Raw genomic sequence first — 14,518 nt, 5'->3', positions numbered from 1 at the left:
TGGCTAAAATTGTTTTGGAAATGCCTTAATCTGCCTATTCTAGAATTGGGGATAGTTTAAAAAAACAAAAATGTATTTCTAAGTTTATATTTAAATTTCACTATAATATTGTAGCCAAGCAGACAGTGGGCCATTCACATGGCACCTTGGCAAATGGCCCAATGATTAATGCTGGAAGGAATAGGTTTTTATTTACAATATTCCAACCTTTCCCTCAAGAACTAGCATTTCCCTTATTCCCCAAAAGGCTATATGCCAAAAGCCCTAGTAGTTCCCCATTCCTTATCTTAAACTGGCTGTGTGAGCAGTCTCACAGCAGCTCTTTCCTTCAGGATCCGGGGTACGTTGTCATCAGCCTCCACGTTATAATCCAAGAATACATATGGTGTGGTGCACTGGATCATGGTGAAGTCCAGGAAAGATATAAGTCCTGAGTCCAGATAAAGTCTGAGTTTGAATGGCAGCAAGTCAGCATCTTGCAGGGCAGGATCCTTGGCAGTTTTGGTGTCTGTCACAGTGAGCATGATCAAAGTAGCATGGCTGCTTTCTTACTAGTCCATGGTGGACTAGCTCCTACAGCCCTGTCTCGTGGCTCCTATCTCACTACTGGCAACATGGCTCTTATACACCCCTTCATCATGCCTCTATCCCTTATGTCTGTCAATGCTTAGTTTAAATCCTGACCCCGAGCCTCCTGGGTGACCTCACCTCTGACTTCTCCCACTGTGAGCTACATTTGCCAGTTTTCGATATAGTTTACATTTTCTCTTCTGCCATCCTCATTCAGGGAAAGAGTGACTCAGGGATAGAGGGGGGGACCCCTGCCCCTCCTTGGCTACATCACGAGTAAGGATATGTCCTGAAAGTCACACCCACCTTGCACCAAGGCAGTAGCACAACCATCATCTTGCCTTTATTATTAAAGTATCTTGAGCTGTATCATCTGCTTCCCTATAGGGGTTGTCTCCTATTTTCCCAGGCAGCCCTCGCTCTGTACCCCCATTACAATCCCCCCTTTGACTTTGGATCTTTTATAATCTTATAAAGGACAATGGGCATAGGTCTCACTGTCTTCTGGAGCTACTTCCTGCTGGCCATGGTCATTGTCCTGTCTACTCCTGGGTCCAGGGATCCCTACAAAGTGGGGATGTGTAGGGCAGGTAGCCTTCACTTGTGGGGAAGCACCTTGCAGAGTCCAGGTCAGGTGGCTGTCCCCAGAAGGCAGCATGCTTGGTGTCCAAGGCCTGCTACTCTGGGACATGTCGGCATCCTTGTCGTATTCTGAGGACAACAAGTTTGACAAGAGGGTTAAAAGGCATAATTAAAACCATAACTACTACAATTTCAAAGGCAGGGACTGATTCTTTTCAATGTCTCACATTATGAAAGGAGTGGCTTACCTGAAGGAAGGTGTGCAACACACCTGTTGGCCACGCTTAAGGGAGCTCATGCAGTTAGTTGTCATGTGGAAGGCACCTGAGGACTGGGCATGGTGAAGCTTATGATTTTCTGAGAAGGGAGACTCCTGTGTGGAATTTTGGTCTCTGCCCAAGGCCTCTTGTTCCTGGGCATATTTGGACTGGTGTAACATGACTTTCACATCTCCCTCCAGGGGACCCACTTTTTTTTATATAGGACACTAAAGATTCAGTCCCTGCCTTTGTCATTTAGTGGTCAGGGTTTCAATTGTGACTTCTAACCCTGTTGCCAAATCTGTTACCCCCAGAATACAAGGAAGCCAACATGTCCAGGAGTGTCAGCCCTTGGATACTGAGCATGTTGCTCCCCAAAGACTATGAACTGACCTAGACTGTGCAAGGTCCTTCCCCATGTATGAATGCCACCCTCTGCTCCAAACCCACACTCTGTTAGGAATTTCTGGACCTAGGAGTCGGTAGGATGATGGTCCTGGCCAACAAGAAATAGCTCCAGGAGCTCACAAGACCTTCACCCATTGTCCTTTATAAGATTGTAAAGGGTCCAAAGTCAAAAAAGAGGGAATTGTCGTGAGGTATTGAGCAAGGGATTCCCAAGGTCCCCACAGCCTACAGTTGGTGCTGGGGGATGAGGGGAGCAGACAATATGGCTTAAGATACTTTTCATAACAAAGGCAAAAATAACAGCTTTGCTGCTGCCCCAGGGCAAGGTGGGTGTGACTTTCAGGGTATATACTGACTTGAGATGTAGTGGGTTGTGGGGAAGGATCCACCTGGATCACCGAGTCGCTCTTGCCTTGCCTGGGAATGGCAGCAGACAGGATGCAAGCTGTATAGGAAACTGGCAAATGTAGCTCATTTGGGGAGGAGTTAGGATGAGGTTATGCAGGAGGCTTTGGGTCAGGATTTAAACTAAAGGCAGGCAGCCATAAAGGAAAGCCATACTACCGGAAGGGAGATAGGAGAAAGAGTAAAGGGGAAAAGCCATGATGTAGCTTGTAGTGAAGGAATGAGCCACATTGCCTGTAGTGAAGTAGCAGCTATGCAGTTTGTAGGGACTATTTAGCCATGTGGCTTGGTATATTAAGGGCAAGAATAGCATGTTGCTGCTCTGATCATGCGTGCTCTAGTGGACTCCAAAGCCACCAAGGATCCTGCCTTGGAAAGCACTGACCCGCTGCCATCAAATGTGGGTGTTATCTGAACTCTTGGGACTATGTCTTTCCTGGAATTCATCATGATCCAGTGCCCTGCAGCACGTGTATTCTTGGACTATAATGCAGAGGCTGATGATGTCATACCCCAGATCCTAAAGGAGAGAGCTGCTGCCTGAGGATGGCAACATTGGTACCTTCCAAAGAGACTGGAGGACTCTATGTGCAGCCAGCTTAAGATAGGAGATGGGGAACTATTGGAGTTGGTTTTAGCTCATGTTCTTTGGGGAACAAGGGAATTACTGGGTCTTGTGGGAGAAGAGGGTTCTGAACTTAAGTGCTCTGAGTTCCCCCAAGGTTGGAATATTGCAAATAAAAACCTGTTCCTTCCAAAATTAATTGTTGGGTCATTCACCAAGATGCCATGCAGACAGGCCTTTGTCTGCTAGGTTACAATAAAGTAGAATTTCAAAATTTGTCCTCAGAACTATGACTCAAATCACATTCATAGATTATGAGAATCCATTATTTGTAAAGAAATTCATTGAATAATCACCTTAATTAAATCAATATAATTATGAAAAAAAATGGGACTCATTCTGAGACTAAACATGTTTGCTGTTTGTTTTCCCACCCCTACATTTAAAAAGCCATAATTCATGTATCTTACTTATGTTTACTGACAGAATATTGATAATGATTTACAATTATAATGTCAGTAAATTTCCTTTTAAGTTGATCATTGAAAATTGAAATGTTATTAAATTTTTTAAAATGAATACTCATCTAGGACTTATTGTTTATAAGATTTAAATTCTTAGAAGCATCTAACAATTTTATGAAACACTCCTAATTTTCACCAAATCTATCATCCAATACTCTAAGTAGGTGTCCTTTCTCTCTCTCTCCTCTGCCCTTCCTTTATTACTTTCTTGGTTCTCCTTTACCTTCCATCCTTCTTCTTCCATCCTTAATTTCCATGTTGCATTGATTATTTTTCCAATAAGTCAGCATTGTCTGCAAAATTTCATGCAAAGTTTCCACTGCATTCTGATTGAACTTAGCCTGGAGCTCTACATTTTTAAAGCATTCTAATAAAGTATTTGAAAGCTTTAGTTAGATTTTATCTTAAGGTTAATTCTGTTGACTATGGGGAATCTTAATGATTAACTGGAATTCTCATTTGGATTTTACATGCTGAAGTTTACTAATTTTTCTACTCTTTAGCTTAATTTTTCACACAATATCCCCATGATTAGCTGTTAATAGGTCACATTCAGACTTTAAAGACATCACTGTTCATATCAGCAATTGCGGAGTTAATGTAATAGCAAGAAATGAAACTTTGGGACTGAAATATTGGGGAACATTACCTCATGCAGTTTTAATCTGACCTTTCCTCTATAAGAAACATTTTATCTAAATCAAGCTCATTCACCCATAATCAATAACTGTCTCCAAGGTCTTCATATGTATATGCAGTCCATCTTTTAGTTAATAAATCAACTATTTACATCTACATACTTTCTACTCTAACCTGCATTTATCTCTCTTGAAGATGAGAAAAAATAAGGAAAGAAAGATTAAATTATTTTGGCTCAGAGTAAAACCCAAGCTCCATGAAATGAAGAAAGCTACTTGAAAATATAGACTAATAAATGTTCAGTAATATTCAAATCTTGAATTTTATCATCTGAATTTTCATGGTGATTAGAGAGAATCTGGGGTGGAGATTTATTCCATGCTGAGTCTACACCTCTTAGGTAGTTTAACTATGTCTAGTCTGCATCAAAAGTTATTTTTACTCACATTTACGTACTAACATATGTGGCTACTCACAAATGTGTGAGATTTTTACACAAAGATTTTACCTATAAAGATAAGAATAGTGACTTTCAAAAATTTTAAATATACCACAAGTCACCATACATCATCAATATCTGTAGCATTTATATTTTCTATACATTACCAAAAACAACTGAAAACAAAAGTTTGTACTCTGAAAAATATTAAAGGCAACTTTTTAAAAATATTGTATTTGTTTGTTTTTAGAGAGAGTGGAAGGGAGGGAGAAAGAGAGGGAGAGAAACATCAGTGTGAGAGAAAAACATTAATGCAAGAGAGAAAAATCAATCATTTGTCTCTCCTGTGCTCCCCAACTGGGGACTGAACCCACAACCCAGGCACGTTCCCTGACCAGGTATCAAACTGGTGATTTTTCACTTTGTGGAATGATGACCAAACAAATGAGCCACATCAGTCAGGGCTAAAGGCAACTCTAGAAAACTTGTATTTAAAAGTCAAAAAATATGGCATATAGATTGATATTTTTAATATGTACGTACTTTTATTGTTTTCATTTTGTTATAAATGGATAACATTTATTTTTTGACAATGAGATGACTTAGGTTGCCTTTGTAATTTGTCCAGCCCTACGTCTGCCTCAGTCACAAAGCACACAAAACACGTAAGACCCCTTTCCGTTTTTCAGTCAAAAAACTATTACACAAGCGGATGTGTAGTGGGAAAGGAGCCCGGCCTGTGATAGGACCTACACAAGAAAGTTTTTGGAGTGGGGTGTGACCCTTACAGGGCATGGGGTTCATAAAAGAGGGGCATCTGTATGGGAAGTCAGTCATGAAGGTTTAGGACATTGGCTACATGTAAGGTAACTGAGAAAGGTTATTCAATATATTGAAGATAATGATAACCAGTTTTCACTATTAGAGAAATATAAATATGGAAAGGGGGAAAATTAAAGTGAACCTTGTGTTGTTCACTAGTAGATTGAAATCTGAAATCAAAGTTATTTGTGTTTATTCATGAGTTTTAATAGAAGATAGCTAGGCAGTGATTGATAGATAGATAGATGTAATATGTGTCTATATTTCCTAGCTTTGCCCATTGAGAGGGACTTGGAATACATACACCCTGGTAGAAATGAGCACTCCTAGCATATAGATGTTGATTTTTAAATATCACTCTTTAACCCTGGCTACTGTGACTCAGTGGATTGAGTGCCAGCTTGTGAACCAAAGTGTTGCTGGTTCAATTCCCAGTCAGGGCCTGTGTCTGGGTTACAGGCCAAATCCCCAGTTGGGGACGCACAAGAAGCAACCACACATTGATGTTTCTCTCCCCCTCTTTCTCTTTCCCCCCCTCTCTAAAAATAACTTAAAAAACTTTAAAAAATAAAATAAAATATCACTCTTTACTAAAATAAGCCAGCCTAGTTTGAAAAACAGATTATTCCAGGACTGGGGCAAGGAAAAAGCAATATGAGTTTTGAGCATCTGTTTTGTCAGAAAGTAAGGAATTCCTCAAACAAAATGAGGCATTTCAACAGTACACAGTTGCCAGCTTGAAAGGGACTTCATTGGCCAATTCTGGGACAACTTGGGTATTGAAATACATGAAAGCAATATAGTATAATAATGATATAACTTAAGCAATGGTTATTGAAAGTGAAAATATAACTTTCTTGTAATAAAATGCCAACTAATCAATGTAGAAGGAATGATGGAATTTGAAAATTATCACCTGGCAACCGCTGCAGAAATAATTAACCCAGGCAAAAAACATCAATGGGTTATGAAATGGGGTGGTGAAAATAAAATACTTAGATTTTTACATAATCTCAAAGTAGCTCCCTAAAAACTATGTATTACGTACCAACAGGAAAAAATAAAAAGTACAAAAATAAATAAATCTAGCTGACACCATTCAAAGTTAATACTGCAAGCGATTAGACAAATGGGCATCATATGCCAAATGATAGGATGCAATAAGCAAAATACAGCGTCACTTCTGTAATATTTCTATCAAACCCTGAGTCTAATCATAAGAAGATATTGGATATAGCAAATGGAGGACATTCTATAGGAAGATTGGCCTGTTAATGTTATAAATGTCAAGGTCATGAAAGTCAGGAGAGACCAAGGAACTACCCCCGATTGACTTGGTAACTTGGGGATAACATCTAATCTTCAATGGACTATTTCCTAGAAAAGATATTGAGACAATTGGCAAAACTTGAATGAAGTCCCTATGTTAAAGAGTATATGGGAGTTCTTTGTATTATTATTGCAATTTTTCTGTAAACTTGAAATCATTTCAAAACAAAAGTAACACAGATATAATATACTTAAGGTAGACATCAGGGTTAAAAGCTAGTAAATAAAATCCAAAATTATATTAAATATAGCATAATCAACAGCATTTTCAAACATAATCCATTATAAAGAAATATATAAATAAAATATATTTCACCAAAAAGTTAAAGGGGAAAAATCATGAGATAATTCCAATAATCAACAAAAATATATACAATATAATTCAATCAATCTGTACATTTTAATTTTTAATTACTTATAAATTTACTCAGCACTCAAATATGGAACAGGCTGACAGGGTCCAGAGGGGAGAGGGGAGAGAATCATAGGGGAAAAGGGAATGGACTCACATGAACAAGTATAAAGGACACATGGACAATAACTAAGGTGGGGGGTGGAAAGGGGAGGGAGGTGGGGAGCATGGGGCGGGGGGCGGGCAGGGTTGGGAATATAAGGCAGAAACGTGTACTTGAACAAGAATTAAATAAAAATTATATTAAAAAAATTTACTCAGCTAAATATGGAGGATATCTTTCTTAACATGAAATAACTGGATAATTTCAACAGTGCTATAGAAAAAATAGAATAAGGCAAAGATAACAGCAATCATTTTTTAAAAGATTTTATTTATTTAATTTTAGGCAGAGGGGAACGGAGGGAGATAGAGAAGTAGGGAAACATCAATGTGCTTCTCATGCACCCCCAATCAGGGACTTGGCCCACAACCCAGGCATGTGCCCTGACAGGGGATCGAACCAGTGACCCTTTGGGTCTCAGGCTAGTGCTAAATGCACTTAACCAAACCAGCCAGAGCACAATCATTTTTTTAAAATATAACATTATTCTGGAGATTCTAGTCAATGTAATGGAACAAGCTTTATAAAGAGAGAAAATATACAGAAAATATGACTAAAATTTGTTGAAGGCACAGTGCCAGTTTACAAAAGTTCCCATGGAAATAGCAAACTGATTAAATCTATTAAAACCTCACTAATAATCAAGGAAATGCAAAGTAAAACAGCAATAAATTGTTGTTTTTAAAAAACCAATAATACTGAGAAAGGGTCAACGAAATGTGGCTAACCTGAATCAGAAAGTCAGTAGGAAAGCTACCACTTTTATATCTCCCTGTTAAGAATGTAAATTAGTGGAAACTTTAGTAGGGAAAGATAGAGATGTCTACCATAGTTTTAAAATATACTTTATCATTTGACCTAGTAATTCCACTTCCATGAATGTGTAGAAATAAAAACCTCCCAAATGAAACTACAGATTTTTGTACAAAGTGATCATCGCAGAATTATTTTTAGAAACAGTTATGCAAACATCCTAAATATTTAGAATGAGGAATGAGGGAGTTAAACTAATTTCATAAAGAGAAATATTATTATAAGAGCTTAGATTGGCTGCCCAGCATTCAAACCTCTTCCCGGTGTTCAGAAATTTGGCCTCTTACAGGATTGTTGGAATGTAGACGTTACCAACCAGTGTCAAAACTGAAATAAAATTCAGACACTCTCAAAACTAGGGCTTGGACATGAGATCCAGGCCTTGAAAACTCGCACCTGCTTCAAACTTGGGATTATTAATAGACGTTGATACAAGAAACTAGGGACCAAAGAGAATCTATTCAGACACTGGCACCACCAGTAGCAATGAATCTACATGGGAATGCTTGTATTATTGATGCTTCACTAAGGCCTGTGACCTGTCAGAATCCATTCATACACCGATGGCATTGAAGCTTTGTTATACGTATTGTTTTTAAATCATTTTATCACTTCTCTTAATTTTATATATTTATATATATAGTCAAATTTATTCACTTTTCCTTATGCTTTTTAACTCATTTTTATACTAAGAAAACCATTCTTACGCTGGTAAGATACAAATTTATTAGTGGTTCTTTCAGCCTTTTCCTTTATTTTCTACTTTTAAATCTTTTAGAGATCCAGTATTAATTTTCATGAGTAGCTGTTCAGTAAAAATATATTTGTATTTTTCCTTTATTAATTATTTATAACCATCTGTTGCATAATCGCACTTTTTTCAAAAAAGAAAATCAAAGCAAAAGATTTAGTTGTGGGAATGAAGGAACTATACTTAATATTTCCAGCTAAAATGATTACTATCTTAAAAACAAACTCTTATACATTAATGAGAAAAATAGGGAACTAATAGCAGTTTGATAAATTGTCCAGTTATGTGAAGAAATATGTGAAATCAATAGTTTTTATGTTTGGTCATAATAAATACACAAAATATACTTTAAAATGGCCATTCACAAAACTTCAAAAATATAACATCAATTAGGAATGAATTAAACAAGCAATGTGGAGAACTTGAGTGCAGAAACTGATATCACTTTACTTGGGAGAATAAAAGAAAAGGTTTTTTTGTGTTTTTTTTTTTTCATTTTGGTTGTTGTTTTAATGGAATGGAAGTATTTAATCACGGAGTGGCAACACAAGTAATGTGAAATGAAAATTTTCCCAAGGTAGGCAGAACTTTTTTGTATGTCTCTAAAAATTATTAATGCCTGGATCCAGGGCCATGTTGCTGGTGGTGAAAACTGTGCCGTCTGATGTTGAGACGCAGTTGGGCCTCCTCTATGATTTTGCGGCGCCGCTCTGGTTTCGCAGGCTTCCCAGAACGTGAGTTGCAGTAAGTTCTCTCTACATAAGACAGTCAGAGATGCTTCCAGTTTCTTCTAACTAAAAACTATGACTTACACGTCTAAGCAGTTATTGACTATCATGCTTTAGAAAACATTTTATTACATATAAAAATATTTATACTGTATGGTTAAGTAAAGTGGTAGCTTACAGAACAATATACCTATAACCTCAGTTTTGTAACCTAAAAGTATGCACCCAAATCATATGCACTCATACAGTCATTGGTAAAAAGATAGAATGAAAGAGACCACAATAGCTTTTAACAATAGTTTTATAAATGTTGTTTTATAGATAAAAAGAAAAAGTTTAATTTACAAATGTTTGCGTATGTGTACAATGACTGAAGGATACCTTAAAAATTGTTAAAATAATAAACTCATGATTACTGAGATGACAGACCCAGAAATATTTTCAGAGAAAACATGGTGCCTTCTACCTCTATTTTATTTTATTTTTTCCTTATTCAACCCTTGATCATTCCCTCACTTGTGTGTTTTTCTACCTCTTTTTCATGGTAGAAACAAATTCATAAAGTAATCTATTGTAAAAATGATAAGGCCTTAATTTCTCATGCCTTGCAAAGGTATTCTTTCTAAGAAAAATGTTTGAAGCTAATGTTATACGCACACACACATGCTACAAAGTCTTGAGGAAGAGGAACAAAGATCAAGATTTCTTATAAGGAGGACCTTGTCAATCTCAAATAAAGTAAAATTGTAGAATAAACAATTCCCTGCATAAGATTTCTAAGCCCCATACTGATTTCAAAACAAAAACAAGACAAAACAACAACAAAACACCCTTTTTTCTGTGTTTCTTAGCTGCTGCTACAGGTACATACTGGATTCATTTGCCCGTCTACCCAAGCTGCCCATAGTCATTTTAGTGGCCACCCTCCTGGCACCCTAAATTCAAATCTGTTTGATCTAACATGACCTCTGTAGTCTCTAACCATGAATAACTTTGATAATTCTTTTTTCCCTCTCATCTAAATGTTGCTAGGAAATGGGATATCATAACATTTTATTGAGTACCCTACAAAATCATGCTAACCTCAGCTGTGTCCTCACGCTTTCCAGAACTCTATTTATCACTGGCTGACTTGGAACTCAGTGCCCAAATTAGCATTTCCTAATCTTTTCCTTACTCTGTGTTTACAGCCTTCTACTGTCCCTCCCTTTCTAAAGAGCCAATCTTTTCATTCCAGCCTCTTTGATTTCCATTGTCATATTACTAATAATCCCTGGGGTTTTTTTGCAATCCCTTTGTTTCTTATTTTCTGAAATTATACCCTATCTTAGTGTTCTTTCTGCCTCTCGGACTATGTCAACTTGAAACTCTTTGGTTATATGATCTTATTTCTGTATGTTTCATCAGAGCTGCCCTTGCTTCATCCTTTTCATTTTTTTGTCCATTGATGACCTCATCTTTTTCCTCATCTTTTATTTTATTTCTGCCTTTTTAAGGATTTTTTTTTTTGACAGAGGGAAACAAAGAGAGAAAGAGAGGGAGAGAAACATCAATGTGTGGTTGCTTCTTGCATGCCCCCAACTGGGAACCTGGTCTGCAACCCAGGCATGTGCCCTGACTGGGAATCAAACCAGCAACCATTTGGTATGCAGGCCAGCGCTCAATCAGTTGAGCCACAACAGCCAGGGCTATGATGACCTCACCTTTAATGTAACATCTATATAGTTTGATTCCAAGTCTCCATTGCCAGTCTTGCCTCTTTTTTGGTGGAGTTGAGGGGTTTGGAGTCAAAGAGAATTCTAGTCCAGAAATACATTGTAAAGGATTTTTTTCTATCTTCTAGGCACTTCATGTTTAATGTATTCATGTCAAAATTAATCTTTCTCTCTGAAGCATCTCCTCTTCTTCCTTCTAATTTGTTTATTTCTGATAATGGCACAATTAATCTCTCTGAAAGCAGGGTTATTTCTAACTTCTCCATCCATATCTATTTCTTCCATTCAATCAGTTACACATTTTTGTAAATAATGCTTTCTTATATTCTCTAATTTAGACCCTTGTCATCTCTTTCTCATATTTTGTCAAGAGAAGGGGTATCCCTTGTTTCAACATTTCTGTATTCTAGACTGTCCTGGATATCACTTAGAGATATTTGTGAAATATGGCTCTGATACTAATATTTCTTATCTCTCAAGTTCTCACAACAGCACACAGAATAGTCTTGTTTTAAGTGATTTTTCTACAACAATTTTTTTCTAAACTAACTTCTCCATATGTGCATGCCCTATATCCTGGATAATCTAGTTCTTCCACCAAATTTCTGTGAGTAGAGTTATCTGGGCATGGAGTATGAGAAAGAGGATTTCAGGCAGACTTGGGGTATGTAGCCAATAAGCTGGAACCTAGTGACCAAAGAGGGATGGGGAGCAAGAGGATGATGCAGAGAGACTTAGATCCTTGTAGGTATGTTAGGGTTTTGTCTTGCTGTGCTTTTGGTGACATGTATTTGGGTGTTTCATGTGTGGCTGAAGTCAGTTGAATGTTTTAAGCAGGGGAGAACAAGTTCTCACTGAAGTTTTTTAAAAAAAAGTTATCCTGCATACTCTGTGTAGAGTGGTTTCTATCTGGTGGCTTATTTGACCTTATACCCACAAGCAAGCTCTCTTTTCCCAACTGCAATCATTTTATCTTTTTCTGAACGCATCATATTCTACCTTATAACCTGTCCATTTGAATATGTATCTTTTCTTCTTTACTAGTAAAAGCTCCCAGCATGAACAGACTGTGCCTTGTGCCTCTTTGGAACCACACAGAACTTCAGAAAATAAAGTTCAGAAAATACTTGGTAATTGATTAGAATTAAGTTTCTCACAGTAGCATCCAGGTTTGCAGTGGAGGACAGAATCACATAAAGAATATTGATGATCAAAATCTTAGTCTTTTTCATTGTGATTCTCCATCATCCTATCTTTGCTTGAAAGGAGCATATCTTTGTCATTATCTGTACCCTGCTCCCTCTGTCTTTGAAACAGCAATTAACTTCATCAGCTTCTTTATAAAGGTGTAATGAACATCGCCCATCTAATAATTATTGAGTACTTTAAATTTTCCAAAGAAATATGTCAGTTTTCTCGTCTGGTACTTGCTACCATGAGAAAACATTAAAGCGGGAAGACAACTTATTTTCTACAAAATATCCAGTCAGAAGAACTGTACAATGCTTACAACAAAACTAAGAGCGTGTTAGGTAGTTCCAAGACAGAAAAAGAAGGGTAGATCTAACTTTCTTGAATGCTGATTGGTTGCTGACCAAATAATGGTTTTTGGTACACTTTAAATTACTGGGATGAAATGGTTTATGGAGGGAGAAATGGGATTTTTCTTTAATATCCTGCAGCATCTGAAAACGTATGCAACTTTCATTGATCAGCTCTCTGCTGGGTAGTACTGCTACCTAAAATCGATGACATATTTACTTCTCTAACAATGCCTCTATGGTTGTAAACCATTCTCTGTTTTTTGTTGAGAAGTAAATTTCTTATTTACCCCTCCATTAAACAGGAGTTTCCATAAACTTTGGGGGTATCATAAGTTTGTCATACCACTCAATTTTCATTCTCCTCCTCATTCCCCTTTCATTTTATAATCACTTGGGAAAACTTGAGGATCTAAAATTTTCTGGGCCAATATTCTTCAATAGTTTCTGAGAAAAAAAAATGGTGAACCAACGACCAAACTCTGCACATTGCCCAACACTCATATCCCAGCAGAATCTTTTCTAATTATTCTTTAATAAAGAGAAACAAATTATCAGCTTAATATTTTTATTCGGAGGTTTGGGGGTTTTTTGGTGGGGTTTGGAGAGGGATGTAGATTTTTTTCCAATGGCAAATTACAGAAAAGCGTATGTCCAGAGGATGATAAATTCCTATATCCAACTCAGATCAAAATTATACCAGATTATTTCATTGCCCTAAAAAAATGTTCTTTAACTAAATTGAAAGAGGGAGAAAACCTGTTCAAGAATGCAGCCTGGCCAAATGGCCCATGATTGATGGGGTAGCAACAACCAGGGGGTATTTACCAGTTCACCAGTGCCAAGTCCTTGGAGTGATTTTCCTGCCTGTGACAGCTGGTGTTCTCTATTGGAAGGCTGTATCTGTATACATCTATGATTTGCATATTTATATGCCTCGGCTGCTCTATGAGTCTGAATTTCACAGCAGTGTGTGTAAGCTTCGCAGTCTTGATGCTTGAGTGCCTCTGGGCATGGGGTAGTAGAATTGGTTTGAGTAAAATTAGAATTTTAGGATTGTGTTTTGCAGGTTAGCCAGTAATAGCACATTTTCGTTCATCTTCCTCTTCATCAGCTTCAGTAATATTTTGAAGTATCTTTCTGCGTAGGCTACTATTTGAGGCAGACACATTATATGCTCTCTAGGAGGTTGCAGACTCAGATATTAAGGCATCATACATAGGTAGAAAGGAAGACATTAAAGGACTATGTTTGGTCACACTGAAGCCTAAAGAGGGAATTGTGAGATTTGGACATTGAAGGGAGTTACTGATGCTTTGCCCTAAGTTGCAGAGGACTTAAGCAGGTAAGAATTGCTCTATTAAGGCAGACGTATGAACTCATCTAAGGCTTCTTTTCTAAATAGTAATCTCACAGGGTTCCTGGGGGGAAAGGTGGGGATTTCCACAGGTTTTTGAAAATCAGATATAGAATGTTTGCTAAGCAGGAAAACAATAGGGGAGGGGAGATTTGGAGGGAGAAAGTAGAGAAGATTGAAGGAAATAAGAGATGGGTAAAATGGATAATGAATCTGTGGGAAAGAATGATTTTAGAACACAGAGAGTGGTAGGTGATTAGAGGGAGATATATTAGGGTAGGAATGTCATACAGAAATTTTTTTAAGGCAGTTGCTGTGAGGTTACAAGTTTCTTAAGATCATAAGGTGTTAATTTGGTAAAAATGATGGATGGAATCTTCAGTGTTAGGAAAGATAATCTGGAATAGGATGTTTTGAGGGTAGTTTCTACACAATAGTGGTAGTATCAGAAAGAGGGTGCCTAGAATACACTCTAATGGAAGGAAAAGGTGGGGCAATTTTTAAATGAATGAAGACTGTATGTATATGGCAAAAATACTCAAATTTTATTAGAAA

The 14,518-nt window shown here is 37.4% G+C and overlaps 1 protein-coding gene across 3 annotated transcripts in view; it reads left to right on the top strand.

The window, feature by feature from the left end:
* LSAMP (limbic system associated membrane protein) overlaps positions 1-14,518 on the top strand; it is a 630,861-nt gene that overhangs the window by 338,046 nt on the left and 278,297 nt on the right. The window lies entirely within an intron of this gene.

Source organism: Sturnira hondurensis, unplaced genomic scaffold (genome assembly GCF_014824575.4).
Source record: "Sturnira hondurensis isolate 20B ecotype Veracruz unplaced genomic scaffold, ASM1482457v3 Scaffold0004338, whole genome shotgun sequence".
NCBI lineage: Eukaryota > Metazoa > Chordata > Mammalia > Chiroptera > Phyllostomidae > Sturnira > Sturnira hondurensis.
The sequence above is the reverse complement of the archived record's forward strand: the minus strand, read 5'-3'. Positions and strand labels throughout refer to the sequence as shown.